The sequence below is a fragment of the Pezoporus wallicus genome, unplaced genomic scaffold (genome assembly GCF_028554395.1).
Source record: "Pezoporus wallicus isolate ANWC-B61680 ecotype Strahan unplaced genomic scaffold, APGP_CSIRO_Pwel_v1 contig_227, whole genome shotgun sequence".
NCBI lineage: Eukaryota > Metazoa > Chordata > Aves > Psittaciformes > Psittacidae > Pezoporus > Pezoporus wallicus.
In genome coordinates this window covers 16,571,747-16,584,565 of record NW_026635704.1, presented here as the reverse complement: position 1 = coordinate 16,584,565, position 12,819 = coordinate 16,571,747, and positions in this window count along the sequence as shown.

Sequence of the window (12,819 nt, the reverse complement as noted above, 5' to 3'; positions counted from 1 at the left end):
TTTTCTAGGCTGTGAGCTCACACTGCAGGCAGTAGCTTGCGGTAGCTGCCAGCTTGTAGCTGGCAGTACAGTTCCTATGGAAATGCTGTAGAGATTCAACCCTCTGCATAATTTCCACATCCTTTATTGTTAATACAGTCATATCAGGTTGATAATTTCAGTGCTTCTCCATTTATCTTGTGGTACCAAAGCAACCCTGAACTCTCAGAGGTGCTCACAGCCTTTCAGTGGTGCTGCTGTGCGGAGCAGAGTTGTAAGATTCAGGACATGTAGTCTGATGATTCACAAGCAGATCCTCCATTGCAATTATCTTTGTTAATGAAAATATTCAAAATAATCCTTTCTGGACAAATCTAACACTTTCTGATTGTTTCTACATGATGAGTGAATAGCTGACCTCAAGATACTTGATTCATCTGGGGAGATGAATGATGCTAACACAGCTGATTGAGTCTAAATACCTACTTCATCCCTCTTTCTTTTTTGCATGCATACACCTTTCTAAATAAAGTTCTGACCTTTAAATGGTCATGAAAAGAGAATGTTTAAGGTTAAAATTACCAGTACAAGGTATTTATCAAGTTAGGAGCAGAGAAACTGTGAAAGAACTAAGCCCTAATGAATTATTTTAATTTCAAATAACCTGTACACTTGTTCATGGTTTACCATTTGCATATGTATATCTGTGTTTTAATAGAATTATTACTCTATAGATTAATGCAGTACCCTGCATTGTAATGAAAAATCAGTATTCCTAATTTGTAAAAAGGAGCTTTATAATTATCTTTTTTTATGTGTGTGTGATTATGTTTTCAGTATGAAGACCATCTTCCCTATCATAGGGGGTGGAAAGTGTGAGATTCTGGCAATTTTTCTGTGCTATAGAAATCTTAGGCCTGTAAAGTGATATAAAAACAAGTTCTAAAGATTTATTTCTTTCATGGAACATTGACAGCCAAATTAGTTTGGATGCAGCAGAAAAGAGTCTTGGAGGTTTTCTTGTCAAATTAGGCAGTTTACCACACTTCACTGAACAGAAAAGAAAAGTTGGCCAAATCTTTTTTTTTTAATAGCTGACAAAGCATATTAAAAAAATAATGTAATGTTTTTGATCACTGAATCTGCTTCTAGATGATTAAATTCCCATTGTTTTTTCAGCAGTTCTCAGACTGGAATGACTAGCAAGCAAACCCAATTATTCTCACAGGAACATGCATGGTGACTTTGGAAATCTGTATTTAAGCCTTGCAAAGCACCTCACTTTCAATGTAATTCAAGACAAATTACTTGCCTTTGCTCCTGTGTAGCCATCTCCAAGAGACAGTGAGAGAAGAAGGGGTAACAGCTGCCTTGTTGAAGTGCTGAGGAGGAAATAAGGCAACAGGAACAAGCTGTGCTGTCCCATGTGTCTTGGAGGAAGGGAACGTTGTAGTGATAGGACAAGGGGTAATAGGTTTAAACTTAAACAGGGGAAGTTTAGATTAGGTATAAGGAAGAAATTCTTTACTGTGAGGGTGGTGAGGCACTAGAGCAGGTTGCCCAGTGAAGTGGTAAATGCTCCATCCCTGGCGGTGTTCAAGGCTGGGTTGGACAGAGCCTTAGGAAACATGGTGAGGGGATTAGAACTAGATGTTCTTAAGGTCCTTTCCCATCTTAATCATTCTGTGATTCTAACACAGGGCAGACATGAGCAGACAGTCTGAGGACCAGCTGTACCTGATGAAACCATTCTCATATCTCTTCCTTTCAGGAGGTTCCAAAAATTTGGTATTGCAACAGTATGGTATGTGATCATTTGACCTGCTTATGGGCTTAATTTCCAGTCAACTAGTGTGAACATTAGAGTGTCACATTCTATGGTCCCTGCTTCTTTTCATTTAGATATCTTGCATGGAAAGCATACCAGATGCTCTGGTTCAATGCTTTTGTCTTTGCTTTAGAGATGCATGTTTTATAGTGAGACTTCATTTTAAAATTCTGAAATGTCATTTTTTTTTCCTGTTTGTAGCTGTTGTAGTCAGCTAGACAACTTCTACATGTATTGGCTTTCAGCTTGATGTGTTGGTAGAAACTAGTTTCCTCTTAAGCAGCCTTGACCGTATGATAGGAATAGTAGCAACACACTTTTTTGGGGGCTTAATGAACTAGTGAAACAATAGAAGGAAAAGAAGGAAGTGGAGCAAAGCTGATTTGCCTCACAGAATGATGAAGACTGCTCAAAAAACCCCCAACAACCAAACAACCCAAAAAGCAAGATACAAAGATACAGTTAATCCTTCATTTCTATACTCTTTCTGCAAAATACTTCATATTTTTCTTCTCTTTTCTTTTTCTATCCCTCCTGCCCCTTTCCCTCAAACAATAGATGTGGGATATTGCCAAGAAAGAGCAAATTATTCTGGACTATTGTTTTTGAAGTGTTGGTTTGAAGGCTGATTAGTGTTGCTGTCTGCTAAGGCTTGGTTACTCATTATGCACACTAATAAAAGGCTCAATGGACACAGAAATGACCATCAGTGAGAATACCCTTGATTCCCCTGTCCCACCTCCTCATAGAAACATGATATTTTTGATTTTGGGCTACAGAACTGGTGGACAGGGGTAGAGCAGTTGATGTCATCTACCTGGACTTGTGCAAAGCATTCGACACTGTCCCACACAACATCCTTGTCTCTAAATTGGAGAGACATCAATTTGATGGATGGACCACTCGGTGGATAAAGAACTGGCTGGATGGCTGCACACAAAGAGTTGTGGTCAATGGCTCAATGTCCAGCTGGAGACCAGTAACGAGTGGTGTCCCTCAGGGATCGGTGTTGGGACCAGTTGTGTTCAACATCTTTGTTGGTGACATGGACAGTGGGATTGAGTGCACCCTCAGCAAGTTTGCCGATGACACCAAGCTGTGTGGTTCTGTTGATACGCTGGAGGGAAGGAATGCCATCCAGAGGGACCTTGACACACTTGTGAGGTGGGCTGATGCCAACCTCATGAAGTTTAACCATGCCAAGTGCAAGGTCCTACACCTGGGTGGGATCAATCCCAGGCACAGCTACAGGTTGGGCAGAGAAGAGATTCAGAGCAGCCCTGCAGAGAAGGACTTGGGGGTGCTGGTCGATGAGAAAATGAACATGAGCCAGCTTCAGTGTGCACTCGCAGCCCAGAAAGCCAGCCATATCCTGGGCTGCACCAAAAGCAGTGTGACCAGCAGGTTGAAGGAGGCGATCCTGCCCCTCTACTCTGCTCTCGTGAGACCTCACCTGGAGTATTGTGTGCAGTTCTGGTGTCCTCAACATAAAAAGGACATGGAACTGTTGGAACAAGTCCAGAGAAGGGCCACGAGGATGATCAGGGGACTGGAGCACCTCCCGTATGAAGACAGGCTGAGGAAGTTTGAGCTGTTCAGCCTGGGGAAGAGAAGGCTGTGTGGAGACCTCATAGAAGCTTTCCAGTATCTGAAGGGGGACTACAGGGATGCTGGAGAGGGACTCTTCATTAGGGACTGTAGTGACAGGACAAGGGGTAATGGGTTAAAATTTAAACAGGGGAAGTTTAGGTTGGATATAAGAAGGAAATTCTTTCCTGTGAGGGTGGAGAGGCATTGGAATAGGCTGCCCAGGGAGGTTGTGAATGCTCCATCCCTGGCAGTGTTCAAGACCAGGTTGGATGAGGCCTTGGGTGATATGAATTCGAGTAAGGTATCCCTGCCCACAGCAGAGGGGTTGGAACTAGATGATCTTAAGGTCCTTTCCAACCCTAACAATTCTATGATTCTATGATTCTATGGTTTGCTAGAATCTAAAATTTGCTGCCTGAAAGACAGAATTCCAAAGTGGAGGCTGTGTGGTAACGAGATGGCACAGCATGAGTAAAAATCTTTCTGAAATGTATGAAACAGTGAGACCAGCAGATGATAGAGAACTGATGCTCAGATGCTGAGAAACTTCAAGCCTAGTGGATGAGTAATATCACAACATACTGAGAAATTTGGAGGAAAATTTAAAGGGAAATTTTTGTCCTGTGAAAGACAAAGGAAAAACTCTCACTGATTCAACCCAGTCCTTCTCTTGGTGCTAGTAAATGAACGTCTTATTTTCAAAGAAGATGACCAAGGGTGACTGTGCTTGGATTTGTTTAATTTTAATTGCTTATCAATTCTTAATCAAATGTAACCCTTGTAATCTGGTCCTTTTTTTTTCCATTGGGATATTTTCTTCAGCAAAGTTTGGATTCAGCAAAACCGATAACTTACCTAAGCTATCAAATAAAGAAATTAATTTTGCCTGAATGGTATCAAAGTGCTCAATTTTTTACTGTATCTTGCAGATGTGTAGTTTAACATAGTGAATACATCTATTAACTGCCAGCATGACAGTCTGAAAGGAGATGTTTCAACTGGCTGAATCAAAGTATTTTGGCTTGTTTTGTTTCATGAAAAAGTCCTGGAAGTTTGATTTCTTGTCTTGATTCAGTTTCCCAACAGAAAATTTCAGAAATGGTCACAAAACAGGGAATTTGACTTGTTATAGTCTTTGCACTGCCTATGCCCCTCAGGAAAAGGACCTGGCTGCCATGTGTGTGACAGCAGCCACTAGCAGAACATGGAGAAGACCTCCCTGAGTAGATAACAGCTTGCCTGTTTGGGTATAAAACCAGGGCAGCAGTGGCTGTATAATGCTGCCCAAAAAGCAGAACTTACTGCAGCAGTATCTCAGCTCAGTCAACCGAATAAATGTGCAGGATGTAACTCTGAACTATGTGAATTTTTCAGCTTGTGCTTTCATCAGCTGAGTTCAGATTACCAAGGAAGGGAGTGGGGTACGCCACACCACATACAGATGTAAATGGACATTGAGAGGGGATAAGGATGATCTGTCACATAGCAGAAGAATAAAGATCCAGATTTAGAAATTGAACACAAGTGCAAAACTCACAAATAAAGGTACTTTAATGTATATAGCATATATTGCTAGCACAGAAAATTCAAGGCCATGGCTTAGTGCAGACAAAAGAATTATAAATGTAGTTGAACCAGAAAGTTAGGAGGATAAAAACTTTCAAGTTTTCAACCAACATTTCAGGCATTAAAATAACACTAACCTTGCCAGGAGTATAACACAATTACCAGGTATTCAGGACACATAACACATATTAACACAAGGGAAGCTGAGGGAAGCTGGTGTCCAGCTTGTTCCAAGCCCCTGCTCAGTGCAGCAGGGCATTTGGTAGATACCTTCCCAGATTCTCTCTAGGAAGTATGACCAGAAATATTAGGCTTAACTAGTGTCTGCAGGGAAGAGAAACTAGTTGTAAGAGGCAGCTTTTCCTTAGGACTGAGGTACTACAATTTTAAAACGGAATCTAAAATGAGGGCTACTGCTCAGAAAAAGAATATCCGAGGATGTACTTTGGTGTATGTGCCAGGGCATTTGGTATCTGTGGGATAGTAGAGAGATGCTATTTGAGGAAGCTAAAAAAAAGAAAAATATATTTTCATGAAGTAAATTCAGGGGAATAAAGAAACACCGCAATGTTTGACCAACCAGGTAATTTCAATAGCTAATATTTTCCTTATAAGTTTATGTTCTGTGCTTTGATCCATATACAACTTTTAAAAATCCTGTTACCATAATGCCCATGCTCTGCTATGTGTGACACGATCCAGTTGTGAAAAATAAGTTGCAAAAACTGTTTTCCCTTCCAGTATCAACAACAGTGCTTTGCATGTGTGACATGGGCATAATTGACAAAATAACCCTGTTTTCAGAAGGCACATATTTTGTCAGTATCTTCAAAATCAATTCAAATATTTGCCACAGATTACTCATGTGACTGATTACAATGTAACTGGGAAAATAAGCAGTTTCTTGCCTCCTGCTGCATTTTTACGATGTGTAAACAGCAGGGTATATTGCTCAGGATTACTTCATACCATATTTGACGGAAGCGTCTCAAGAGGTGAAGCATTTTTATTGTGATTGCCACCAATATGCTAAGAATTAAACTTTCTCAGAAAGCATGTAGGAAAGCAGCAAGAGGGCAGAAGATCAAGATTTTTTTGTCCTCATGATTTATCGTGTTTTCATTCCTAATTAGATACTCGGGGGACTTTGCCCCTTATGTCTCCTAAACAGTGATTTGATGGCTTTGAGCATGTCCTTGGGGTAGATTGGGACTGTAAGGCAACTGATAATTAGAAAGCTAAGATTTAGCATGGGTTTCAGCATGCTGTAGAGATCTTTGTCCCCGAGTTGATGCTGTTATTACAGCATTATTTTCACCTGCTTGAACACTAAATGGTGTCAGCTGCAACCTGCACTTCACATTCAAGCCCAGGATACACTTGGAAGAGGTTTCCAAGACACAACTGTCAGGCAAGAGCATGAACTAGGCAAGGAGTTGCCTGGGTTGGGCACAGGCTTGGCATTCTATTCAATCATCCTATGATTCTGTGATTCACATACAAAGCAAAAATTTAGACATGTGGAAAACTTCAGGAACATGTATATAGCTATAAGCTTCTGTAATGTTAAATGGCAGCTGGGCAAGATATAAAAAGTATGCTGCTGACATACAAAATTCTGTTAAATGCTACCTCTTCTTCAAAGAGAAGAGGAGCTTTCTCTTCACAAGCTTTGTACTGAAAGTAATTGTTCTGTGCATGACAGATTTCACTCTGATAAATTCATTTTAAACAAAATAAAATACAGCTATGTCACATAGACCTAATGATGACCCCATGAACATCACAGCTGCAACTCAAACTCCATTAACATCAGATGACTAATACAGAGCTCTTTTTATGAATTTACAGGCTTAACTCTTCCTACCAGTTGTGGCCAGGAGCAGACAAATTATGAATCTTACTCATTCAAGTAATATTAACTGGTGTCATATATGTAATATGTTAGATTATGTTCCCTCATACAACCACTGTACAACGTATGTATAACATTTTCTTTTTTATTATTTCTTAACCAGTATAAGAAAAGGTTTCATGAAGGTTTAATAAAGGAATATTTCTTGTTTATATGGCTTTAAAAATAATTCCAATGATAGGACAAGCATCACACTGCTCTGCAGGAAGCATTTTGGTCTTATCAAACAACACAGAGCTTACATATAAATTAAAATAATAAAAATGTACCTTTTTACATCCTTTTTCATTTGGAGGGATCCCAAGGTACTTTACAAAATACACTGGGTGACTGCAAATGTATTTTCTGCTGAAGAAATGCAGCAAGATATTTTGTTGTAGAGAGAAGTGAAAAGATTGTTTGGTTTAAATGTAAAGCCAGAGAATTTCATGTAGGTGAATGGCCAAGCTTATAACTAGCCAGCCCCATTACAGCCCCATTACAGCCCCATTACAGCCCCATTACAGGAAATGCTTTGGTTTTGCAGAAAACAAGCAGAGAGGGTTTCTAGCCAGTCTGATGTTCTTTACAGCACAGGTATTGATGAAGTGGCATCTTCTAGCCTTGTGCCCACCACAGGAAATGCAGCTGAAAACTGGAAAACTTGAAAACTTCTTCTTACACAAGAGCTTCGATTCCTATGCTCTGTTTCAGTGAGAATGAGTTTCAGTGTTGGGTATCTCTGATTAAGAAGCTGATATAGTTAGAAGCACCTTGAGTATATGGATACCGTCATTCTCAGGTAAGAAAATGGAGCAATACCATTTGCATCCTAATAATCATCAAGTTTTCAGTACAGGCTTTTGCTTTACTTTTGATACATTAATCCACCTTGCCTTGTCCTTTGCCACCATATTCTTCATAGATGCTATAAAGCTGCTGTTAAGTTTATTTAACTACTAGAATTAAGATTTCTTGAAGGACTGCACCCTCTGTAAAGGACCCACACTGGAGCAGCTCTGGAAGAACTGCAGCCTGTGGGAAGGGGAGGAGTTCATGGAGGAATCTGTCTCATGGGAGGACCCCAGGATGGAGCAGGGGGAGAGTGTGAGAAGTCCTCCCCAGAGGAGGAAGGAGAGGCAGAGACAACATGTGATGAACTGACCACAACCCCCACTCCCCATCATTCAGTGCTCCTGGGGGGTACAGGTAGAGAATTTCAGAATAAAGTTAAGCCCTGGAAGAAGGGAGGGGGACAGTAAGTGTTTCTCAGATTTGGTTTTATTTCTTATTGTCTTACTATGATTTTGCTGTTAATAAATGAAATCAATTGGCCTAAGTCAAATCTGTTTTGCAAATGACAGTAACTGGTGAGTGATCTCTCCCTGTCCTTATCTTGACCCACAAACCTTTCATTGTATTTTTCTCTCCTGTGTCCTGCTGAGGAGAGGAGTGATGGAGCAGCTTTGGTGGGCACATGGCATCCAGCCAGGGTCAGCCCACCACAGACACTTAGTTGTTTGCCAGCTATGGCACTGCATGGCTGGGAGCATATGCCATGCTAGAAGATGCTATAGGAAAGACCAGGAACAGGCCAGAGCATTCACATATCTGGTCTGTTACTTCCAGTCCACTATTGGATAAACACTTTTTTTTGGAATAAACCACAAAGTTTGTCTTATTCTAGCTCCACCACCTACTTTTATTACTCTTAAAGGCTTGGAATAAACTCAGGCATGGCCTAGAGGGCCGTTGTGTTAAAGTGATTGCTTGAGGGAAGAGATCCTCATGAGATGAATGTTGCAGAATGACATTTCTTCCCCTTGCAAACACAAACCTGGGCAAAATCTTTCAGTGAGAAAAATATTTGTGGGTTATTATGATATTAACAGCTTTTAATGAATTTGCAGACTGTCTTTTGGCTTGGTTTGATAGGAACATTTCACACATTCTGAGTGCTTCAGCCTTGAAGGAGCCCTCTGAGGTATAAAATGAATCATCGCTTTAATAAATAGAGGGAAGAAATGGAAATTTGCTGCTTAGCAGGGATGGAGTTGGTAGATGGGGAAAGCTACCCTATGTATTAATACAGCTGATCTGAATATGGAATTCCTTTCAGAAAAGCATTATGATGAAGGGATGGGGAAAGAGAGAATAGAAAAAACAGCCTTTTTTTCTTCTTTTCTGTGGAAAAGTAGCATATTGCTGGTGGCCTGGCACTCTGATCCCTGAAGAGGCTGAAAGTGGGCAGATGTTCTTGGAGCAGGGAGGAAATAGCTTGGTAACTAGTAGTTGCTCAAGGAGCTAAACTGCCATCATGAACAGCTTTCTGCTTGTAGCATGTGGCTATGGCCTATGGTCACAGGCATATTAGCTATCTTACTGGCAAAACTTACGTAAGTAGCTTTAATTTTAAGATTTACACCTCTTGGGAAGAGCAAGGGAAGGCAATTGATAAAATACTAAGATTTTTTTTCTATCCTATGTTAGTTTTTATATTGCATTCACAGCAATTGCTTATAAAGCTAAGACAAATTATTTGAATGTAGAAGGTGTTGGCTTTGAATGAAAAGGATGAAATGATATCGCTGAGTAAGAGGAGTTTATTAACAGTACTCTAATGGCATCTTGGGCTGTGTCAGGTCAAGCATCAGCAGGTCAAGTGAAGTGATCCTTCACCTCTTCTCAGCACTGGTGAGACTGTTGAGACACACTTGGAGTGCTGCATACAGGTATGGACTACCCAGTACAATGGAGATGGAGAGAGTCCAGTGAAGGAACACAAACGTGATTAAGGGGCTAGAACATCTTACTTATGAGGAAAGGCTCAGAGAGCTGGGACTGCTTATCCCAGACATGAGAAAGCTCAGAGGGATCTTATCAGTGTATATAAATATCTGAAGGGAGAGTGCAAAGAAGATGGAGCCAAGCTCTTTTCTGTGGTGCCTAGTGCCAGGACCAGAGGCAATGAACACAGACTGTTTCCTCTGGACATACAATCATAGAATAGTTAGGGTTGGAAAGGACCTTAAGATCATCTAGTTCCAACCCCCCTGCCATGGGCAGGGACACCTCACACCAAACCATATCAGCCAAGGCCTCGTCCAACCTGGCCTTGAACACTGCCAGGGATGGAGCATTCACAACCTCCCTGGGCAACTCATTCCAGTGCCTCACCACCCTAACGGGAAAGAATTTCCTCCTTATATCCCATCTAAACTTCCCCTATTTAAGTTTTAACCCGTTACCCCTTGTCCTATCACTACAGTCCCTAATGAAGAGTCCCTCTCCAGCATCCCTATAGGCCCCCTTCAGATACTGAAGGCTGCTATGAGGTCTCCATGCAGCCTTCTATTCTCCAGGCTGAACAGCCCCATTACATGGCAGATGTTCTCAGAAACACAGTCTGGTTTAGTCCTACTGGACCAAAAATCCTTTATGCACGCCAACATAAATCATGAGATTCCCTCTTAGAATCATACAATGCTTAGGGTTATGATCACCCAGATAAGGTCACCTAGTTCCAACCACCCTGCCACGGGCAGGGAAACCTCACACTAGACCATATTGCCCAGGGCCCTGTCCAACCTGGCTTTGAACACCGCCAGGGATGGAGCATTCACAACTTCTTTGGACAACCCATTCCAGTGCCTCACCACCCTCACAGTGAATGATTTCTTCCTTATATCTAACCTAAATCTCCCCTGTTTAAATTTGAACCTGTTACCCTTTGTCCTATCACTACAGTCCCTAATGAAGAGTCCCTCCCCAGCATCCCTGTAGTCCCCCTTCAGATACTGGAAGGCTTCTATGAGGTCTCCACGCAGCCTTCTCTTCTCCAGGCTGAACAGCCCCAACTTTCTCAGCCTGTCTTCATACAGGAGGTGCTCCAGTCCCCTGATCATCCTCGTGCCCCTCCTCTGGACTTGTTCCAACAGTTCCATGTCCTTTTTATGTTGAGGACACCAGAACTGCACACATACTCCAGGTGAGGTCTCACAAGAGCAGAGTAGAGGGGCAGGATCACCTCCTTCAACCTGCTGGTCACGCTCCTTTTGATGCTGCCCAGGATACGGTTGGCTTTCTGGGCTGCAAGCGCACACTGCCGGCTCATGTTCATTTTCTCATCAACCAACACCCCAAGTCCTTCTCCACAGGGCTGCTCTGAATCTCTTCTCTGCCCAACCTGTAGCTGTGCCTGGGATTGATCCCACCCAGGTGTAGGACCTTGCACTTGGCATGGTTAAACTTCATGAGGTTGGCATCAGCCCACCTCACAAGCGTGTCAAGGTCCCTCTGGATGGCATCAGCAAATACATTGATACTATAAGACTGACTAAGCAGTGACAGGCTGCTCAGAGAAGTTGTAGAGTCTTTGCCCTTGGAGGTATCAACAGCCATCTGGACATGGTCCAGATGTAAACCTATCCTTTAGTATATTTTCCGTGTGAAGGCTTTTTACAGCTGTTTTTCTCAGCAACCTGTTCTTGCTGTATTTAGCTATACTAGAAAAATAGCACATGATATCATGCTTCAAAATATTTGCCAGTGGTGCTAATGTCAATGAGAAACTAGGAAGTTAAATGTGAGTTTAATATGTAGTTCCATTAAATCTGGGTTCAGATGTGTTGTGTTCCCTCTGCCAAGTCAGTTGTCATGGTCTCTGTGGTAGTACACTGATCTTGCTAGAGCAACAGTCCAATTTGATATGGTTAATCATACAAACTTTTGTACCTTATTGATTAAGTCTTTTCCAGTTCAGCATTCTTCATTGTCCTCAGTGGAGATAGAAATACTTGTGTAGCAAGTGTAAAGTCAATTCCCATGGTAGACATGCAAAAACGAGCAGATAAGGAAAGGCCTCTATTGTGAGTTATATTCAGAAATATCCAACTTAATAAACAAAATACATTTGATGCTTTAGAGTTTACTGCAAATTCCCATAACATTTTTTTTATTGCCAGTAATCTTTTCCTTTCCTTTTCTTCTCAACAGATACCTGCTTCTTTTTATTTCCACTCCTTATGGATCCTATGCAATGAAACCAAGCCTTGCATTAAACTTGCTTAAATGCTACACTTGTTTTCCAAGTCTGATAAGTGTTCTTTTTCTGATTTTCAATTTTCTGGCTGACAGCTTGCCAGAAACTTTCTTCAGTGAACACTAGCTTATTGCTAATTATGACGGCTGACAGAGTGTTCCTGCCTATGCTTTCATTTTTGTAAACAGTGAACAAAGCTCACCACATCCCAGTAATTAGCATACATTGATGCACTAGGATGCAACCATGAGAGCTGTACTTGTCACTAGGAAGTATTGTTTTATCAAGACTGAAATCCTTTGTACATGCATTTGCTCTAATGAAACATCTCTAGGGTAGGTTTTTTAGCAAAGAGTGTAATTTTTAGTGGAAACAAACAAAACAGTCTCCAGAAAGGCTGGAGTTCAGATGCAGCGTGCTTACTGGGGATGCAGGAGACACAGTTTAGTATGGCTGAAGAGGGATGTTCAGGGACTCTAATGTGGATGTCTCATGCCTTAGGTAGAGGTTTCATCCCTGGACTAAATGAAATCTTTTGGCAGTGACTTCCCAGTTGTGCAAACTTCTCCTCTGAACACATGTGAGACCCAGGAATGGCTCATGTATGGGACAGGCGACCTGCATGGAGGGGCTTCAGAAGCAATGTCACTTCAGAGGGCTGTGAAGGCAGGGCACTCATCCTTATTGCTGGGTTTTCTGAAAAGTGGTCCCTGCCCAGGCAGTGTCAAACCTGCTGTGTTAGACCCAGATATCCAAGGGGATATCTCACACGGAGCAGGAGAGAGGACATGACACTGCACTACGAAGAAGTGGGATACAGCTCTGCTCTAGGAAGAGCGCAAGATGGGAGCCAGCTGCGTGAGTATCTTGCCAAGTGTGGGAGGCTTGTCAGGTCGGTATTTGAAGATTTCTTTCTCTCCC